Below are 20,310 nucleotides of genomic sequence, written 5' to 3' on the forward strand. Positions count from 1 at the left end.
GCTGGACCTGAGAGTTCTGGATGGAGAAGCCACCGTGAGTGAACTCGAGTTCGAGCCCCAACATGGGGAAGATGCGAACCTAGGTGGCCGGGAGTGGCGATCCACTTGGTACATGAGAACATTTCCCCATAACAACCGCCCCCGCCCTCTCCATCCAGGGATCTCGCTTTGAGCGCCCACTTCGAAGGCTTCAGACTGGATCTTGGTGGGACCTGGGTCTGGCCAGGCTTGTAGCGAAGGGCAGACTCTGCAGCAGCCGGGGAGAGGCGGCCGGGGCATTGTTTCAGGCCCTCGGATGGGATCCTACGGGGGGAGGGGAGGCGGTGTGTCCTCTGGACCCGCCGCGTAGTCCTCCCAGGGGACCCGGGCATCAGCGCGTCAGAGCGCCGCGGCTTTGTGAAGCATCGAGAGTCACCATGGAAACCCAAAGGAACGCTGAGAAGGCCAAGAGGGGGTCGGCGGGTTCACTGGCCGCGCCCTCTGTTCCCTCTCGGACCCCGGCCCCGTAGCAGGGCCTGTCGGGAGTTGTAGTCCCAAGGCTGCGGCCGCGCGCGACGCGGAGGATGGAAGGCGCCGCCTGTCCCTTCCTCTCCCTAACCTGCTAGAGCTAGGTGGGGGGCACTGGGGAGGAGCCGTCGGATCCGTGATTGGCCGAGGCCGCCTCCAGCCCCAACCTACGTCCCCTCCCCCTCTCGCGGCTTGGGACTCCAGCGCCCGGCGCGCCAAGGCGGCGATCCAGCGAGCGCGCGTGCAGCCGCCGCCGCCGCCCCGAGCATCCGCAGCTCCCGCGCCGCGGCGAGACCGAGGAGAGACAGACGGACCGACAGACCCTCGAAGCCGCAGCATCCGGGAAGAGTGGGTGATGGGGAATGGCGGGAAGGGCGGTGGGCTTATTCTCCTGGGGCTGGGACATCCATCTCCCGCCTTGTTTCTATGAGAGGCGCACAAAAGGGCGGGGATCCGGGTGCGCCTAGGGGCCCCGCTGCAGGGCACGCGACGGGAGGATGGTTCGGGGTTGTGGGCGGCTATCTGGGCTAGAGCGGGGCCTGAATCGGGTCCTCTTTGTACGCCCACAGAGCGCCGTGCAGTGCCTCGCTCACAGTAGGTGTTTAAAGTGTGCTCATGGGAATGCAAAAACCGGCGTGAGGAGGCGGCTCGGTTGAAGGGGTTTCACTCCAGGCAGACAGTAAGGCGCCCACTCTCGCTCGTCGAGGTGCAGTGAAAGGCTAGAAGGCTGGGCGGGGACTCCTGGCTGCGGGACCGTCCTGTCCGAGTCCCTAGCTCGACGCTGTCCCCAGCCCCCACCCGTACACACACCCTCTGCCCATCTCGCCTCCGGGCTGGGATTTGCCCAGCCTGGACCGGACCCGGCGGCCTATTCCACCCGCCGGCTAACAGAGCAGATGCCTGAGGACCACTCGAGGCACCTGCTTGAACCACAAAGGCCGCCTGCCGCTGCCCCGCCCAGAGAGGGCGCAGAGTTGGGTCCTTTCGCTTGAGCCCAGCTAGGGAGCCCGGCCCGCACCATCGATCTTGGCGGGCGAGAGACATCGACGCCCCAGGCCTGGGGTGAGGAGCAGAGTTGGAGCTGGAGAGAAGCTGGGATGCGGAGAGGCGGAGGCGAGGCCAAGGAATGAGCAAAGATGGGGAAAGCTGGGGAGATGAGGAAGCTGGGTGGGGACCTAGGTCTGGAAGGAGGGGCAAGTGGAGACTCGGGTTTGAGGAGGAAAGAGAAGGGGGCGGAGGGCGGGTCTGAGGACGGAGGAAAAGAGGTTGGTGCAGGTGGCGCGAGGCGAGGCTGGGGCTGATGAATGAGGCGGCGAGGGGAGATGCTGGAGGGTGGAGAATGCCCGAGTTTGAGGAGGGTAGACGCGAGGGAGGAGGAGACTGGCGCGGCGCGGAGGAGGGAGGTCTCGGGGGGAAGGGAGGTCTCCGGGAAAAGGAGGGGCAGGCAGCTGGATCTCGGCGGGTCTCGGGCCTGAGGACCCTCAGCTCCAGGCGTGGGGCCTGGAGGTCCAGGTGGCCGGCTGGGCATGGCTCTCGGACCCGGCGATAGACCCAGGATGGCGTATCTGGGACCGGGCTGGCCTCTCCCCGAGAGGAGCTTTGTCTCCCGGCTTGACACAAGTCCGTGGGGAATCTTAGGGTTTTGTGATGATCCGCAGCGCCGCAGGCACACCCTTTTTTCCCTCGGAGCTGAAAGGCTTGGTCCAGCGGCATATGCTGCCAGGGGAGGTGGAATGGGGGCTGTCTCCCGCCGGGGAGACCAGAACAATAGCCGGCACTGGCGTCCGCGCGACAACTAACGAGGGCCCCCAGAACTCGTGTGCAGTTTTCTGGTGCAGAAATGCTCCTGGAGAAATCCCAGGGCACGTGTTCATGTTGGGGTTTGTGTTGGGGCACCAAGCCCTGCTGTTAATGCCCGGGTGGGAGTCGCGCGTCTCCCAGACTGTGGGGCTGGTTAGACAGACGCCGCCCCCGGCTTTAGTGCCTTTGGGCTACATCTCCGCCGCCTGCCCTACGCTGCTGACCAGCAGCCAAGACGGCGTGGCGGCCCGGCGGCGACCTGGAGGTCGCCTCAGTGTGGAGCGGTCTCCCTGAGCAGCTGGCTTTGTCTGAGGAGGCGGCCACCTTGAGGGGCCTCTGTGTGTTCGCACAGGGAGCAGTCCGGTCTAGTGCGGATTGTGGTTAAAATCGAGAGACGCGGTGGTGGAGATGACCCGCCAAAGATGTGGCCCCTGGTCTCAGAGCCTGCAGCCAGGGGAGCAGCACTTCCCTTTGCCAGTGACCACACCCAAGCGTGTACCTCCGTCCTTCGCAGATTTCGCCCGTATTGTCTGCTGACCTAAGATGGGGACAGCTCTGTGATAGGAGGTGGCCGCTTGCCCATGGGAAAACAGATGAACAGAAATGGAAACAGAAAAAAACCCAGGGATTCAACAGAGCTTTCTGTGCACTCCTAGACTTGCTCGCTGAGTACCTTTCGTGTCAGGCTGCAGCGTCCAGACCTGTGAAATGACAGCCAAAAACCAGAATTTTGTTTTACAGGTTTTCTTTGGTCATCGCTTAGCTGATATGAAAGGTGACTTTTTAGCATAAGATTTATAATTATAAGTTAAATTGTCATTGATTAAAAGAGCAAGGCAGAAGCATTTTCCAAGAGTAGAGGAAGCTTGGCTAAATGACAGCGTCATAGAACTAATCGATGTGACTTATGTATGCCATTAAGTTAATTGATGAACCATTTGGCTCTCTTAACCTAGATTTGAAACCTCAGGATTTTCTTAATCAGGTTAATGCATAAGATGAGGGGCTGTGACGTGATCATCGACTCATGTGGAGGGTGTATGGTGGTTGCCTGCATGAAGGCCTCTTTTCTGGGTACACTGAGTGGCTACAGGACAGCAGCAGTAGGCTTTAAAAGGTGGTGCTTTGAGGGGTGAAAGAATTCACGAAAGTGGTCTGGAAGAACTAGCTGGAATGGTACTCATGGAATGTTTTTAACTAAATTAATAGATCTACCTATTTCCAGAGTAGGTGAAAACTGGGAATCCCAATACTAGAAAACCAGAAATCTGAGACTAAAAGTTTTTTCTTATAGAAGAGTTTCAATGAGAAATGTGTTTTCATGTCATTACCCAAAGGGAAAGGTTTCAGGAGGAGATGTTTTCTTGGTTTATTCTTTTTGAAGGAATTTTATGGGTTTCTTTAAAGGTGTAATCCTATTAAGGCACTGTGTGAACATCCAACCCAGCCTTTTCCTCATCATGGGAAGTCTATAGATGAGAAATGCCAATATGACCAGCCCATTTCTACAGCGAAGCTGGAGAGAAAGCAGCATTCCTTTCCCACTTCCTGTGACAACACCTGGGAGACAGGGCCTAGTGGCCTCAGAAAGAACTTTATGTTCCCAGAATTTTGGAGAGCCATTCATAACCCTGAGCCTGGAGACCTCAGCTAGGTGTATGAAAGATGTTCGTGGGGACCCCCCCACCCCCAAACCACAGCCAGGCTCAGAGACAATGTGCATGTGCACAGGAGGGAGAGCCTGGGCCTGAGCCGGAAAGCCTGGGGTCAAATCCCAACTCTGCCACTTTCTGTCTGTCTATCCTTAGGCGAGTTACTGTTCTGTTAGGGACTCAGTTTTTTTGCCTGTATAATGGGGATCACATAAGTTAATGTATGTAGAGCACTGAGAGCAGAGTCTAGTACTTAGTAAGTGCTCAATAAATTTTTGTTAGCACCATCATCATACTCTGTCCCTCAGATTGTGCGCCCACAAAGACAACATTTGGATATTCCCCATTTAATCTTTCATCCCTTGGCAGGCCGCTGTGGGTATAAGCAGTGGGAATGATTAGGACCCTTTCTGAATCTCCCACCCTTGCAAATGGTAGGAATAGCTCTATGCTGAGTCCAAGCTTCTTTCAGCACAGCTGTTTTCAGCAGCTGAGAACTTAGAGTTGAGAATGTTCCAGAAGTGCTCTGATCCGAGCTTTGCTGAATCATCCCTATGTATAGAGCTGGCCCGGTGTCTCTCCCTGCTCCTGCACCTTCTAAAGGAACAATCAGGCACCTGTGGCTGGTGAGGTGCTGTTTCAAGGCTGTTCTGTTCTTGGTGTGGAGAAGAGCAATCATGTTTGGTTGATGGCACATTGTTGGGTATAAAAATATATCAAGTTTTCTAGCTGAGAAGTAAACTCATCACCACTGAATTACTTCTGTAACAAATAACTTTCAAAGCACTCTGTGCCAGGGGTTCCTATGAGTTAAGTACTAGTATTATCCCCATTTTATAGATGAAGAAACAGATATGCAGAAATCACCCACCTAGAGAAGTGGCAGAGCCAAGCTTCAAACCCAAGGAGTTGCCTAGAGTCTTGTAAGCTGGGGTTCTCCAGAGAAACAGAACCAGTAAGGATTGGCTATGTGATTGTGAGGCAGGCAGGTCCGATATGTGTAGGGCAGGCTAGAGACACTCAGGCCAAACTGATGGTTTGGTCTTAAGGCAAAATTTCTTCTTTCCCAGGGAAACCTCAGCTTTTCTCTTAAAGCCTTTCAACTGTATCTGAGGCTCACCCACATTATCAAGGGAAATCTCTGTACTTAAAGTTAACTGATTGTAGATGTTAACCACATCTACAAAATACCTTCATAGAAACACACGTAGATGAGTGTTTGATTGAATGACTAGGTATTACAGACTAGCCAGGTTGATGCAAAAAACTAACCATCACAGGGTCCATGCTTTTAAACACGACTAAGCTAAGAAGCTTACATGTTGGGTGTAAGGTTTACAGTAAACTAAAGAATTTAGCAGTGGGCTATCCCATTACAAAACGGTGCTCCTTGCCTTATTTAAGATAGAATCTGGACCTCTTTTTTCATCCATGGTAGATTCTAGCTCAAAATATTGCTCCAACTAAGCATTCAGTAATCCTGAAAGAATGAGCAACCAAATGATTTAGGTGATATATTACAAGATTTTCCAGCCACTGAGACCTCTGGCTCCCCATTTAAATTTAAAATTATTTGGCCCAAGTGAGGTTGAGGTGTAATGAATAACCAGATTCTCTTGAAGAAAAGAGACTATCTGCATTCTGAGCTGAGCATTGTGTCACTTTCCGCTCCCCCCCCCCAGCATCTGTCCACTTTCATTGGCTCAGCAAAGTTTTTTGGGTCTGTCACTGCCTCAACTACTTGTGAATGTGTCTCCTACACTTTAGAAGGACCCGGTACTTAGTCACACCATCTTTGTGTCACTTCAGTGTCCATTTACAGGCAGTCCCTGTGTTGATTTCAAATCTGCCAGGGCCTCGCTCTGATTTCTCAGGTCTTGGGTCTTTATTCTTCCAGCTTTTGTCTGGTCCTGTCCTTTCCTTTGTCCTTCTACAGAGCACGATCCACTATTGATAAAGAAATCGCTTCCTTTCTCATTTTGACCACTTCGACTCGTCCTGTTGTTATGGATCAATATGTTCATTCTGTTACGACAAGTCAAACATAGCTCCCAGTTTTTCCATTTCATATCTTTTTCCTTCTGTTTCCACCACACGTGACACTCAGCTTTAATGCAGTTGCTCGGATTGTTTTAAGTTTGCTATGCTGCCAAGTATGTGGGCAATACACAAACATAAAGTGGTGACTTTGGGGGTCGGGTGGGTGAGGGTGTGTGTTTAAAACAGTTTTATTGTTTAAACTTTGTAGTGAAGTATAACATATACAGAAAAGAATACAAATCATAAATATATAGCTTAACAAATTTTCACAAACTAAACATATCTATGTGATCAGCACCAGATCAAGAAACAGATTCTCCATACCCCAAAAGTCCTCGTAAATCCCTTCCCAGTCATTACTCTTCCTGTAAGGTCACTACCCACCATCCTGACTTCTTACAGCATGGTTCAGCTTTACTCATTTTTGAACTTTATACAAATGGAATTATAGAGTGTGTACTCTTTCATGAGTGGCTTCTTTTGCTCAGCTTTATGTTCGTCGCATTTCATTTGCTCGTTTTCATTGCTGTATAGCATTTCATTGTGTAAACGTACCATGATGTATCCATTATGTTGTTAACAGATATTTGGATAGTTTCCAGTTTGGGGCTGCCATGAACAGAGCTAGTGTGAACATTCTAGTATGTGTCTTTTGGTGAGCATATGTGTGTTTCTGTTGGGTATGTACTTAGGAATGGCATTACTGGGTCAAGGGTACACATGTGTTTTGTTTTAGTAGACGATGCTAAATAGTAAGATTAATGGTGAAATTAAAAAAAAAAGAGACACTCGGAGGTATGCAATGATTAAATTATTAAACTAGATTATGTTAGTTTTAGAAACCTGGTAAAATATGTGGCTTGATCAGAGACTGGTTTTAAACTCTTATTCTTCAGCAAGAAGTAGAACTTTAAGCTGTGTCTGACTCCACGGTAGCTGAAATAAACATTTTTAAGTGGTGGTGCTTCAGCCTTAGTCTTGCTACAGCAATTTCCTTACTCATCTTTCATAAAGGAAAAATGAGAATCAGAGTATAATAACAACATGGGTCCAAAGTTCATCCCAGAGATGTCCTGTCAGCTTTGAACAAGATTAACAAGTGATTTTTATTCTGTTGACTATTTTGTATTTCTTGTATTGGGTCAAATAGCAATTTTGAATTGTATGACTTCTATGGCCTAAATAAGTATCAGTTTGGAATCACAAAGTTCAGATTTCTTCATTGGGAATTTGAATTCTAGCATATTTTTTGCGGGTTTCTAAAAACACCTGAAATGGACATGATTTTTACAATTCTAATGGAAAAAAGCTCTGCTACCACTGAAAAACAATACACATGAGGCACAAAGATATGAGCAATATCCTTCAGACCGGATATAAGGCCAAGCCATCTCATCTCCATGGCTGGGCTTCATCCCCGGAGAGATGGCAATGATAAATGGGGCTGGTGCAGGACAAGGCCGAGATTAAGGCATAATTATAGGATGATGGTAATGAGACCTATTGCCACCAAAGGAGCGGGACAAGGCTGTCGTGAATTCCTAACTTGGCTGCTTTTTCCTATGAGACCAAGTTGATTCTGAGAAAGATTTTTCCTGTCACGTGTCCTGCCCTGTTTGGTATTGGCCCTCATACAGACAGGTGAGTGAGATCAGATTTATCATTGCTTTAAAACCCAGATTTACTGCTTGAACTCTGCATCCCATCATCACTTAGATAATTCATATCCTTTATAATATGGGACTTAATTTTTCACTTTAAAATGTATAAACATTATATGCTAATATTTAATCAATTATAAAAGCACCTATAGCCTGTTTGCTAATACAGCTAATGTAATTTTTGCTTGTTCCATCAAACCTTTGTTCATATACTCACATAATTTTTACAAATCCACCTCCAGAAACGGTTCCAGGCTTTTGGCACCCCACCCTTGTTTACACTGGTTCAGTTCAGCTGCTGGTCAGGAGCCGTGGGGACAGTGACACCACCCCTTGGACCTGTATCCCAGATGCCTTTCTGGGAACCTATTTCTTGACTTGTGGACCAGGCTGGAGTTTCCATTTTTTTCCTATTACTGCTCCTTAAAACTTGCTCTGTGGGCTGAGACTGAAGCACCCTGATGCAAATTTGAAATACCTTCAAAGCCTTATTAATAACTATTAAAATACAATTTACATATCATAAAGTTCATCCTTGTGTCACTGTGCAACCATCGGCATACTCTTAACTTTAGATCATTTTCATCACCCGCAAAAGAAACTCTTTACCCATTAACAGCCACTCCCCTTTCCCCCCCCAAAAAAAACAACCCCTCCCCCTCCAATCCTGGCAACAACTAATACATTTTCTATCTCTATAGACTTGCCTGTTTTGGACATTTCATACAAATGGAATCATATGTGGCCTTTCGTGACTGTTGAAGACTCATTTTTTAATCTTAAAAAGTTAATGCAATGTCTGTACTCCAATTGACAATATACCTTTTCTTGTGTTGATATAAAGTTTTTTAAAAATTTGAAAATTAATGTACAGTTAAAATGTTTAATCCTACTAAAGTGTCCCAAGAGGAGATGCCCTGTTTGCCCCAAGGCTCATTTCATGCCGCATTCCTTGGGCTCCAGTCCGAAAGGGCAGACCGAGATCATTCTGTCATCATCTAGATAGATGTCTTTCTTTCCAGAGCAGGTAAAAATCCAGAAGTGGGATCATTTGAGTGTGATTCAAAGGAAAGATGATTAACATTCTCTGAGCATCTGCCACTAGCCAGGCACCATGTTAGTCCTGTGGGCAGGAAAAGGTGGAGGGAGGCACCGGCCTTGAAGATGGTGTCACTAACCATCCATGAAGAGGCAGAGTATAACTCAAGTGGAGCAGGGCCCGGGGCTGAGAGAATAACCCTGGCCATGAGGTACATGGAAGGTTTTCCCTGACAACGTATTAGGGCCGGATTGGGGGAAGAGGACATTCAGGCAGAGGGATGGGTGTGAAACTGCAGGATAGGGCCAAGGACGGGTTTGGCTGGTGTCGGAGGAGGAGTCTTGGGCAGCAGGGGGAGGGGACAGACTGAAGCAGGTAGTGGCATCTGAGCACACGCCCACCCCCACGCTTCCACCTTCTTCCTGCTCTTCCCCTTTCGGGGTCTGTGTGCTCAGGTGTGTAACAAAGAGGGGGCCTGAGAGGGTGGACAATGAGGAGACCTTGTCTTTATCTGCGTGGATTTGCACAGACTCGCTAGTTCTCCTAGTCTTATATGACTGGCCTTTAGCCTGGGGGAAGTTAGTGTCAGAAGTGTTTTGAGTTGAGAAACAGTTTTCCATTAGATAATACGGGATTTTCTCTTATTCCCCATTGATAGGTGTTCGATATGTTTCTAGCTTTTTGGGTTTTGCCCTACTAACAGTGCTGCAGTGGATCGCTCTGTACATGTCCCCTTATGTTCCCATGCTTTTATTTCTACGAATACAGTCCTAGGAGTGGAGTGGCTGACTCGAGATCTTTTTAAAATTTTAAGACGTCTTTTTAGACTGTTTTCCAAAAGCACGTCATAATTCACATTTCCATCAGCATCGCCCTCACGACCACACCCAACCTGCACCCCTCCTCCCCAAAGTTCGGTCAGTGTCAGGTATCAACCTGGAATTTTTGCCAGTCCGGTAGATGTGAAGTGATTCGTTCTTTTTTTAAAAATTTATTTATTTAAATTAGTTTCAAGTATACAGGACATTGGTTAGACATTTATGTAATTTATAAAATAGTCCCCCTAATTGCTCCTTCTCTCCTCTGGTTTTCCACCTCGCCAACATATTAATGCTAACTGCATTCCCTATGCCATGGTCCCCATCCCCGTGACCATCTATCAACTACTAATTTGTACTTTTTTAACCCTCTACCCCATTCTCCCAGCCCCACAACCCCACCCCTATCCGTCACCAAATTGCCACTATATTTGTGAGTCTGCTTTTGATTAGTTTGTTCTTGTTGTTCCTTAGATTCCACATATAAGTGAAATATTATGGTATTTATCTTTCTCTGTCTGACTTATTTCACTCAGCATAGTAATCTCTGGGTCCATCCATGTCGTTGCAAATGGTGAAGTGATTCATTCTTATTGTGACTTTCATTTGCATCTCCTTTATTCCTGGAGAAGAGGCTGAACATCTTCTCGTATGTTGTTGGTCATTTAGATTTGCTATTCTGTGTATCACTTATTCATATCTTGTGCCCATCTTTCTCGTGGTTTTATTTCTCCTATATGTAAGAGCTCATAGATGTCATATGTAGGGCATGTGTTTTCCCAGACTATTTATTGTTCATCTATTGACTTATTTCTATGCTATCATTTACTTTACCAAATTAATTTTTTTTTTTATAAAGTCAGAAATGTGGCTTTTCTTTTATGGCTCTGCGTTTCCAGACCAAGCTAAAAGTTCTCCCCTGTTCCTAGGCTGTACATGTAGTTTCCTGGGCTTTCTCGTAACACTTTTATTGTTTTATGTTTTATATTTAAATAAATTCCAGATAGAATATAGATATTGGTATATGCTGTACGGTAGGAAGCCAACTTAATTTTCTTCCAGACAAATAGCCAATGATGCCAGCTCCACCCATTAAGTAAATCATGTTTCCCCTGCCAAATTGAAATATCACTTTTGTTGGATTTAACTGAAATCTGCTACCAAGCACCTTGTTCTGCTGCATTCCTCTGTTTGTCTAGTCATATGCTGATACCATACAGTTTTAATTACAGTACTTTCACATGGCATCTTTCTGTGTTCCTACGGAAGCCCTGTGCCGCCTCCACAGCATTCTTTTTCATAATATTCTTGATTCTTCTCAATTCGATTATTATCCATTTCAAAATAGACCCATTGGGAATTGCATTAATTTTGGAAGAATTGATATTTTGCAATATTAACTTTTCCCATCTAAGGATGTATTCGTTTCATTTTATTTAGATCTTCATATGTGTGTGTGTGAGACGTCGTATTGAGGTATCATTGACATACAATAAAATCCACCCATTTTAAGTGTACAGTCCTCTGATTATTTGTATATATAAATCGCAACTATCATGCAATTTAATTTTATAAAATTTTTATCACCCGAAAAGAAATCTCAAGGCCATTTGCAGTACTCCCCTTCTCACCCCCAGCCCTGGGCAGCCACTAGACAGAAAAAGATTAAAATCGAGAAAATGGTTTACATTTAGATTCGCCTTTTCTGGACCATTCTCCATGTTTAAGTGTTTTGCAGTATTTTTCACTATTGTAAGCACAACATTTTTTTTCTATTTCTAGCTGGTTGGCTGCTAGCATAGAAAAAATACACTGATTTTATTATATTTATCTTATAATCTGTGATCTTACCAATGTTCTTAGGTTTTCTAGGTATACAATCATAACACGATTTCTCTTTTTATCCATGTTTATCATGAGGGTTTAATTTTTTTATTACATTTTTTAGGAAATTGAAAACATCGTTTAGTAATTGTGATTAAGGAAGGCATCCTTGCTTTTTTCCTGATTATAATGACTGTGACTTGCCATCAAAATGTAATTTATTGACAACTCTTGATGAACCGGTAGAGGCAGGGAAAGTCAAAAGAAGGTTGAGAGGCAGTTACCTTTCCGTTGATGTTGTCTTTTAAGCCTGGTATGAAATAATTATACAGTCCTTAACCATTGGCTAGAGCTGCACTGTATAGTGTCTTAGCCACTTAAAAAGAAATGCAATTAAAATTTCAGTTCCTCAGTCATACCAGCCACATTTCAAATGTTTAGTAGCAGCCACACGTGACTAGTGGGTATCTCACTAGATAGCAGAGCTCCTAGGGTATGGATTGGCAAACCATGACCGGGGAGGTTTTATCCAGCCTGGTGAGCTAAGAATGATGTTTACAATTTTAAGGGATTACTTAAAAAGAAAAAAGAAAATGTGACGGAGCCCGAATGTGGTCCATAGACCATAAAACTTTTTCAGAAAAAGTTTGGTAACCCCTGGTTGAGAGTATTGTCTACCCACCTGAGTCATTTACATATACCTTCCTTTCATTTTTCATATTGTAGTACCATATGTGATTGATGCTTTATATTTTTGTTTAATAGGTTTGCCTTTTTTACTTAGTTTTGAAAGAAACATATCAACACCATAAGTGGAAATATTTGCCATAAGTGAATAGTTAGAAAAATAAATACAGTGAAAGCCAGTGTTATTAAATCCAATAACAAACTAAACCTGACTCTTCCCTTTGTTAAAAAGAGAAATTAGCAAGAGCTGCATTTTAGAAGGTACATGCCTGTCAACTGAGATGCTTTCCTTGACTTAATCAGAAGTACAGAAAGAGAACAGAAAAAGGAACCACCTTCTCACTCATGAGTCGTCATTTAAGTCTGAATACGTGTATGTCCTAAAGTCACCTGTACATGTTCCTCAATTTTGGAACACTAGGCTGAGGGGAGAGGAGATCAGGGAGCATAAATTTGGCTTAGACGTTGGCTAGGGTTGGGGTGGCCTATATGGAGGAATAATATTTAGACACCTTCATTACCATTACTAGTTAAAAAATGTACAAGACTTATTTGCATTCTCTTTATAGTGTAGGTTAGATCACCAGATGTAAATTTATAATTGGACTATATCACTTTAACATTCCACATTAAGTTAAAATGTAATGGTATTTCCTCAGCTTTTTATTGATGTTTGCTCTATATTAGAAATAGCCGTTGGAAAAAATATTTCTGCACCGTCTGCAAAACTGCAGTCAAATATATCTGTCATGTTTCTTATTTTCCTGAAAGAGTAATCCAGTAAATTCTTTCTAGAATTATCTACACAGAGAGCAGACCTGCCTTCTCTAAAACATTCAGATTGAAACCTTCTTTGGAATATTTGGTTGGTGGAGGGGAGCAATGAATTATTTGGGGTCCAATAGGCTTTTCCTGGTGGGTGAATCGGCTTCCCTTTTATCCAAAAAGAAGAGTGTTTCCTTTACAAGCCACTCCCTGCTTGGACTGCCCAGAAGCTTAGCACTAAGTGTAATTCCTACTACATTATAGCTCTTCTTTTTCTGATTTCCCCTTAGAAATCCTTTTAAATATTTTGTTGTTGTTGTTTTTAAATCAGCTTTGTTGAGGTATAATTTTCATAGAGTAGACACAACCATTTTCATGGACATTTCAGAGTTTTTTCATACTTATAAACCTCAATAATCACCACCACAATGAAGATATAGAATATTTCTATTACACACCCTCCCCACACACACACACCACTCCTGTGCCTCTTCCTAGTCAGCCCGTTCTCCTCCCCACAACCAGCGATCTGCTCTCACTATAGATCAGCATTGCTCTCCCAGAGGTGAGTTTGCCCCTCAGGGGACATATGGTAATGTCTGAGACTGAACAGGTGTTACTGGCATCTAGTGGGTAGAGACCAAGAATACTGCTAAACACCCTTAAATGCACAGGATTGCTCCATACAACAAAGAATTAACCAGCCAAATTTTTCAGTCATGCCAAGACTGAGAAACTGTGTTATAGCTATAGATCCATCATGCAAATGATGGCCTGTGGCCTAAATCCAGGCTCATTGCCTGTCTTTGTACAGCCCATAAGCTATAAATGGTTTCAATACGTATCCTCTGTGACTAGCTTCCAGCATGAATCAGTACTTTATATTGCTGAATAATATTCCATTGTGTGGCTATGCCACATTTTGTTTATTTGTTCACCAGTTGTTGGACATTTGGGTTGTTTCTATTTTTGGCTATTATAAATAATGCTGCTACCAACATTCACGTGTAAGTTTTTGTGTGGGCATATGTTTTTATTTCTCTGGGGTACATATTTAAGAGTGGGATTCCTGGGTCCTGTGGGAATTCTATCACTTTTTGAGGAACTACCACAGTGTCTTCTAAAGCGGTTCCCCCATTTTGCTTTTCCACTACAGTGTATGAGGGTTCCAATTTCTCTCCACATCCTTGCCAACACTTGTTATTATCTGACTTTCTATTATAACCATCCTAGTGGGTATGAAGTAGTATTGCATTATAGTTTTGATTTGCATTTCTCTGATAATGGCTAATGACGTTGAGCATCTTTTCATGTCTTATTGGCCATTTATAAATCTGGAAGAAATGTCTGTTCGGATCCTTTGCCCATTTTTAAATTGGGTTCTATGTCTTTTTATAACTGAGTTCTTTATATATGTTTCTTATCATATGTATGATTTGCAAAAATTTCACCCATTCCCTGGGAGTTATTTGCTTTTTATTACTGAGCATTATTCCCTTGTTTGTTTGGATTTAGTACTGTATTAACAATTTGTTTATTCATTCACCTGTTGGTGGACACTTGGGTTGTTTCCAGTTTGGGGCTATTATGAAAAAAGTTGCTACAAGTATAAGTGGGACTATGGAGAAGTTTGGTAAATGTATGTTTAACTTTACAGAAATTCCCAAAATATTTCCCAAAGCGGTTAGACTATTTTATGTTTCCACCAGCAATGCATGAGAGTTCCAGTTGTTTCACATCCATGCTAATCTTGATATAATTAGTCTTTTTAAGTTTAGCCATTCTAATGGGCATACTTCTTATTTCTAATGGGACGATATTTCGTTATAGTTTTAATTTGCATTGCCTTGATAATCAGTGATGCTGAATATGTTTTCATGTGCTTATTTGCCATTCGAATCTTCTTTGTGAAGTGTCTTTTCAAATCTTTTGCTCATTTTTTTTATTGCATTGTATGTCTTCTTGATAGAGGTTGTGTTGAATCTCCAGATCAAACTGGGGAGAGTGGACATCTTAACAATATTGCCTTCCAGTCCACGAACACAGTATATTTCTTTATTTATTTCTCTAATTTCGGTGTTGTGTAGTTCTCATTGTACACGTTTTGCACATATTTTGTTAAATTCATCATGGTTTTGAGGGCATTATAAGATAAATTTGTTTTAATTTTGTAAACTGCCTCATTCTGCCAATTCTCAGAAAAGCAGTCAGTCACAATAAACTACAACAGAATCAGGCATATTGGGAAGGGCTAGCATCAGAATGGGTGAGGCGAGGGGACAACTAGTCACAGACACTGGAGGAATTCATTCCGCTGGGCAAACACCCGTGACAGCAAAGACCACAGCTGGCAGAGAAGCCAGGCAGTCATTTAGCAACAAACAGGCAGCTAAAGCGCAGTGACAGGAGTGTGTGCACAAGTGGTAAGTAGAGGCAGTCAGTGTCAGGAGAGTGTGCCGACAGGTGGAAGGGCCTTAGACACAGGTGGGCAGGGCTCGACGATTCCAGGAAAGGTGTGCCAGCCCGCTGGGAATGAGATAGACAGTAGGTCCTTTACCATAGGTCTTGGGTACAGAGAACCAGAGACCTAATTAGGAGTCTGGGGTCTGACTCTCAGCCTCAGAAGAGTTGGAGCACGGTCAGGGCTTGTCCGGTGCCCGGTGCCTTGACCCGGAGTCTCAGCGTGATAGACTCTAGTCTTTAGTCTTGCCTTCAGGGATTGGTCCTTGGCCTGGACTGAGCGTTCAGGGTAAGAGGCTGCCAGGGCTTGGGAACCCAGGGAATTTGGCCAGCCTATCTGGGAAGTAGAAGGGAATAAATTGTATTTATAAAAGTAATTAGGTGTCTGTCATCAATTCCAACTCCACCTCTCCTCTAGCAGGAGCAGGTGAAGAGGAAATGCCGGCATTCAGGCTGAATTAATTAGATGGGCAGACAGTCAGACTTCCCATTACTCCCATTGACTTGTTTTCAAGAGATGTAGACTTACTCATCTCTTTTGTTGGCAGTTACTCAGCAGGTGCTCCACAGCCCAGCAAGGGCTCCAAGGAAAGGCTCATTACCTCTTTTTGTTTAAGTGAATGAAAGTATCTCTACTTTTTCAGACTCAACTGCCAGAAAAAAAACCTTCGAACCCCAAACAGTCAATTGCTCCATCTCTCCAACCATTAATTTAAGGAAAGCAATAGTCAGATGGGCCATGTTAAAGGGGGTGTTCTGCTCCTATTTTGCAGTCATTTGAGAAAATACTCTCTTCTCTGGGGTCCCACTGAACAGATGGAGGAAGGGGACCATTGCTATTGCCTGGGAAGGTGGCCCTGTCATTTGTTCTCCTCAATGAAGACGATGCCCCTGGTGCCGCCTTCTCCCCTGGATAGGTGGTGGGGTGTCTTTCACTGAGAAGGGGGCCTCAGTGAAAGAGTCTTGCACTGAAAGAGGAGCCTAGTGGAGACAGAGCTTAATGAGCTTCATTTTCGATGTGATGAGTTTGAAGGGCCAGTGCGACGTCAAAGTAGAGGATCCAGTAGGCCATTAGATGTACAGATTAATGATGGAGATGTTAGCCTGCTAGTGAATTGCCTGTCCTGGCACAGACGTCCTCAGAGTTTACTCTGCTGCTACTGCCCCCTTGTCAAGGGGGCAGTAGCTGTTGATTCCACAGCCAGCTTATTATGAAAATATTTTTACAATTAAATAATATAGAGATTGAGTCTTGCTGTGATTCCTTTTTTGAGACAACTGCAGTTAATAGTTTAGTCAATAGCCTGCCCAGTGTTTTATGCAAAAAAGCTCATTTATATTTAAGAGAGTTTTATACACACACACACACACACACACACACTCATGAATATATGTAAATACACAAGTTGATAGCATACCATGGGGCCTGTTCTGTAACCTGCTTTCTTCTCTTACAACCTCCCATGTCAGTACTTAGAGATTTTCATCATCCTTTTTAATGGCTGCCTGGCCTTCTTCTGTATGAATATATCATTATTTATTTAAACAGTCCTCACATTGACAGACCTTAAACTTGTTTTCGAAATATTTGCTATTATAAACAACAAGGCAACAAAAGACCCTCGTGATACATTTTTGTGCGATGGTCCAATTATTTCCTTAGGAGAAACTCTTAGATGTGAATGCACATTTTAAGTCTTCATATAGATTTTCAGATTTCCTTCTGGTAATGTACCAATTTGAACTCCTGCCAGCAGGGTATAGGTACATGCTTTTCTCGCTTGCTCTGGGCATTGTTTGTTCTCTTTCGTCTGTGCCATTATGATAGTGAAAAATGTAATTTCATTGTTTTCTTTTGCATTTCTTTGATCATTAATAAAGATGAACTTCTTTTCATTTGCTTATTAGCTATTTATGCCTCCCCATGCCAAATCTGTGAGTTGCCTATTTGTATTCTTTGCCAATTTTTTTCTATTGAAGTAGTTATTTGTCTTTCTCTTAAGATTTATAAGTGCATTTGTATATTACAGATATTAATCCTTGGTTTATATGTCGCAAATATATCATAACCCATTTTTACTTGTCTTCATTAAATATGTCATAATCCATTTTTACTTGTCTTCATTAAAAGTAGTTAGCTTTGGATTATGCTAAGAAAAGCTTAACCGATCTAAAATTTATAAACATATCTATGTTTTATTCTCATACTTTGTAACTTTTTTTTTTTTTTTTTTTTACCTAAAATGCAAATCTAATGAGGTAACTTCTTCGCTTGCCATACCAGCGAGCCTTCCCACTGCACCCAGCCCCTGGTCCACTCCCTCAGCATGTCCTGCCAGATCTCGGGTGACTTGACCCCTGAGTCTCCATCAGATACACCAGCCATCCTACATGCTTTGAGCTGGATCACACTGCCGGCTTCTGTCTGGAGTTCTCTTGTTTGGCTCCTCCCCCACTCCCTAGCAAGCTCCTAAGCAACCATCAAGACGCCTCAAGGCCACTTCCTCTGAGAAGCAGTCCTGGGTCAGTGTTTAGTGCTTCCTGCCCCTTCTGGTATTGACACAGCCCTTCTCTTCTCTCATACTGAAATTTTTGTTTATGTGTTTCTTTCTGCTTCAAACTTGTGAGCTCCTGGGGGGTTGGTGTAGCTTCTGGCACTTAGTATCCTACCACATTGTGGGTGCTAAGCCTGCCTCTGTGATCCAATTTGCATATTGGCAATCTCAACAGCTAACAATGTGGAGGCAGGGAGACCAATTAGAAGTACCCAAGTAGTAGTGATATCATAGTTCAGGTAGATAATATGGACCTGAACAGAGGCCGAGGTTTGGAGAAAACGAGACAGATAAGCAGATTTAGTAGGCGGAATGGACGGTGCTTGAGTATTTTGTTTGAAATGTTTTCTAAATGTTCATCACATGAGTAAATCAAAATATTAACCTATTCGCATGATCTAGACCTTCTGATTTGATGTTATTTGGTGTTTAGAATTACCCCTACTTCCATTCTTTTCCATAAAGCTGTGTGACCTTGGGGTGTCATCACCTCCATCTGTCAAGTGGAGATAGCATATCACCTCCAAAGGCAACTCTGCGGTGGTTTCTAGTAAATGCCACGTGTAAATACCCTCATAGCCCCTGACACATAGTAGCACTCAGTAAGTGTTCTCTTACCTCCTTACCTTGGCCGATTGGGTCAGTTACCATCTCCTGACCGATCTAAAGGATTCCTGGAGAGAAGCTGAAATCAGTTTTATGATTGGGTTTCCACAGACCACAGGCGTGCCCTGACAGCTGGTCTCCGTGTGTCCACACCAGCTCTCCATTCTGCCCTGTTTGCCCACGCTGCCATTCTGACTGTCATCCCCAGTCTGTTTTCCTTTTCCTCCAGAGAAGCTTTGGCATTCGGTCCTTTCTCAGCTCCACTCTGCCCTTTTCTGTTCTGTGGGCACCACCCAATTAACCCAAGTACATCCTCATGCCTGGGTTACTGCAGTCAACTGCTCTCTCAGCCTCCAGTCAACCCGAGCCAGGTACAGAAGTGGGAAGACCAGCCCCCAAATCACGTTTCATCCTCGGACCATACTCAGAACCCCACTCCGCATGCTCCACGGTGCCCCAGGGTCTCACTCAGAAGGTTGAGCCTCTTGCTCTGCTTGACTTCACACCCGGGCTCTCCAAGCTGCTTGCTCATCTCAGTCTAACCTCTTAGCCCTGAGGCCATTAGTCTGCTTGCCGTTCCCAGCCCACACTTGCTTACTTCTGCCTCCTGTCTTTTTTCATTCCAGAGAATGCCTCCTTTGTTCCTCTGTCCCAGGCTTTGTACCAAACACCCCCTGGGCCTGCACAAAACTCTTTAGAAGGCTTCCTTGCCGTCACTAATAACTGGTTACTGTGGCTGACACTTTGTATGCAAAGTGCTTTCACACCACTACCTCATTTGATAAATCTTCCCTCCTCCCTTCACCCAGCATTTTAGGAGTCTCCTCTGCATGCCAAGCCCTTAGAAAGATGAAATAAGGCTTTGCCCCTCAAGGAGTTCCACTCTAATAGATATGAATTCCAACCCACAGTTTCCTCAACCACAACAGAGGATAATAATGTCTAATTACCTCATAAGATTGTCGTAAGGTTCATATGAAATTATGTGTGAGCCAACACATAAAGAGCTTAAAGGCAAGGATATGCTGGTGGTGTCCACTTGGCTGCTGAGAAGACGGGCTTAGAGCAGTTAAGGATGTGCCCACAGCCACACAGCTAAAGGGGCAAAGCTAAGTTCAGTGCTCACGGTGCTGCCTTACCCCACTGTCCACTCCATTTCCTCCTCATACCCCACTTGCATCCTTTGCATCTTCACATCTTCCTGTTCACTGCTCTCTAAAACAGGCCTCTGGAATTCAGACACTGTCAGGCTAGTGACAGGACTGCCCCAGTCAAGGGCAGCTGGTCATTTTCACCCACAGTCCTTTCTTTAAGCCCACTGAGTGTCCGCTTGGCCTGTCACTCCTAGTGGTCACAGTGCTTCCCGCATGAACCTGGCTGTCTCACCTGTGAGTTTGTCTCCGGCAAGGGGATGATCAAGCCTGTAGCGGCTCACCTACTGATACCCATCTCCCTAAAGCTGGGTTCCATTAGTCATGTATTTCCACAAGCACTGATGAGATTTGCTTCTCAAGCTCCAGGAATTCTGGATTGGAGTAAAATTTCATTCCTGTTTTCCTCAGTGATAGAAATGAGTCAGGTCTTGAGAAGGCAGCTGGCAGAAGTAGGCACAGGATGGGGGATGTCACTGATTGGGCAGAGGCATTATTGGTGTAAAACCAATGGCAGATAAAACCATTGCATTTGGGACACAGAGCTGGAAGCACGTTTTAACACAAGATGAAATATCTGGTACCACTTTGAAGGAGTCTTATATCACAGGGAAAAAAATCCTTGCCCTTCTGAAATTTATTTGAGTTGAAATAAGGAAAGAGACTGGCTTTGTCCTAAAGCCCAGTCCTTCTAGGAAATCTTCCAGAAGGTGGCAGAATGAAGGCAACACTTCCTAAAAGGAAG

The 20,310-nt window shown here is 44.5% G+C and overlaps 1 protein-coding gene across 1 annotated transcript in view; it reads left to right on the forward strand.

Moving 5' to 3' along the window:
- Nucleotides 1–547: 547 nt before the first annotated feature.
- The window catches only part of DPYSL5 (dihydropyrimidinase like 5), a 75,229-nt gene continuing 55,466 nt past the window's right edge, over nt 548–20,310 (forward strand). Inside the window, exon 1 of the mRNA XM_015588260.2 lies at nt 548–855. The gene's annotated coding sequence lies outside the window, so the exon portion shown is untranslated. The remainder of the gene's footprint in view (nt 856–20,310) is intronic.

This window comes from Pteropus alecto, unplaced genomic scaffold (assembly GCF_000325575.1).
Source record: "Pteropus alecto unplaced genomic scaffold, ASM32557v1 scaffold61, whole genome shotgun sequence".
Classification (NCBI taxonomy): domain Eukaryota; kingdom Metazoa; phylum Chordata; class Mammalia; order Chiroptera; family Pteropodidae; genus Pteropus; species Pteropus alecto.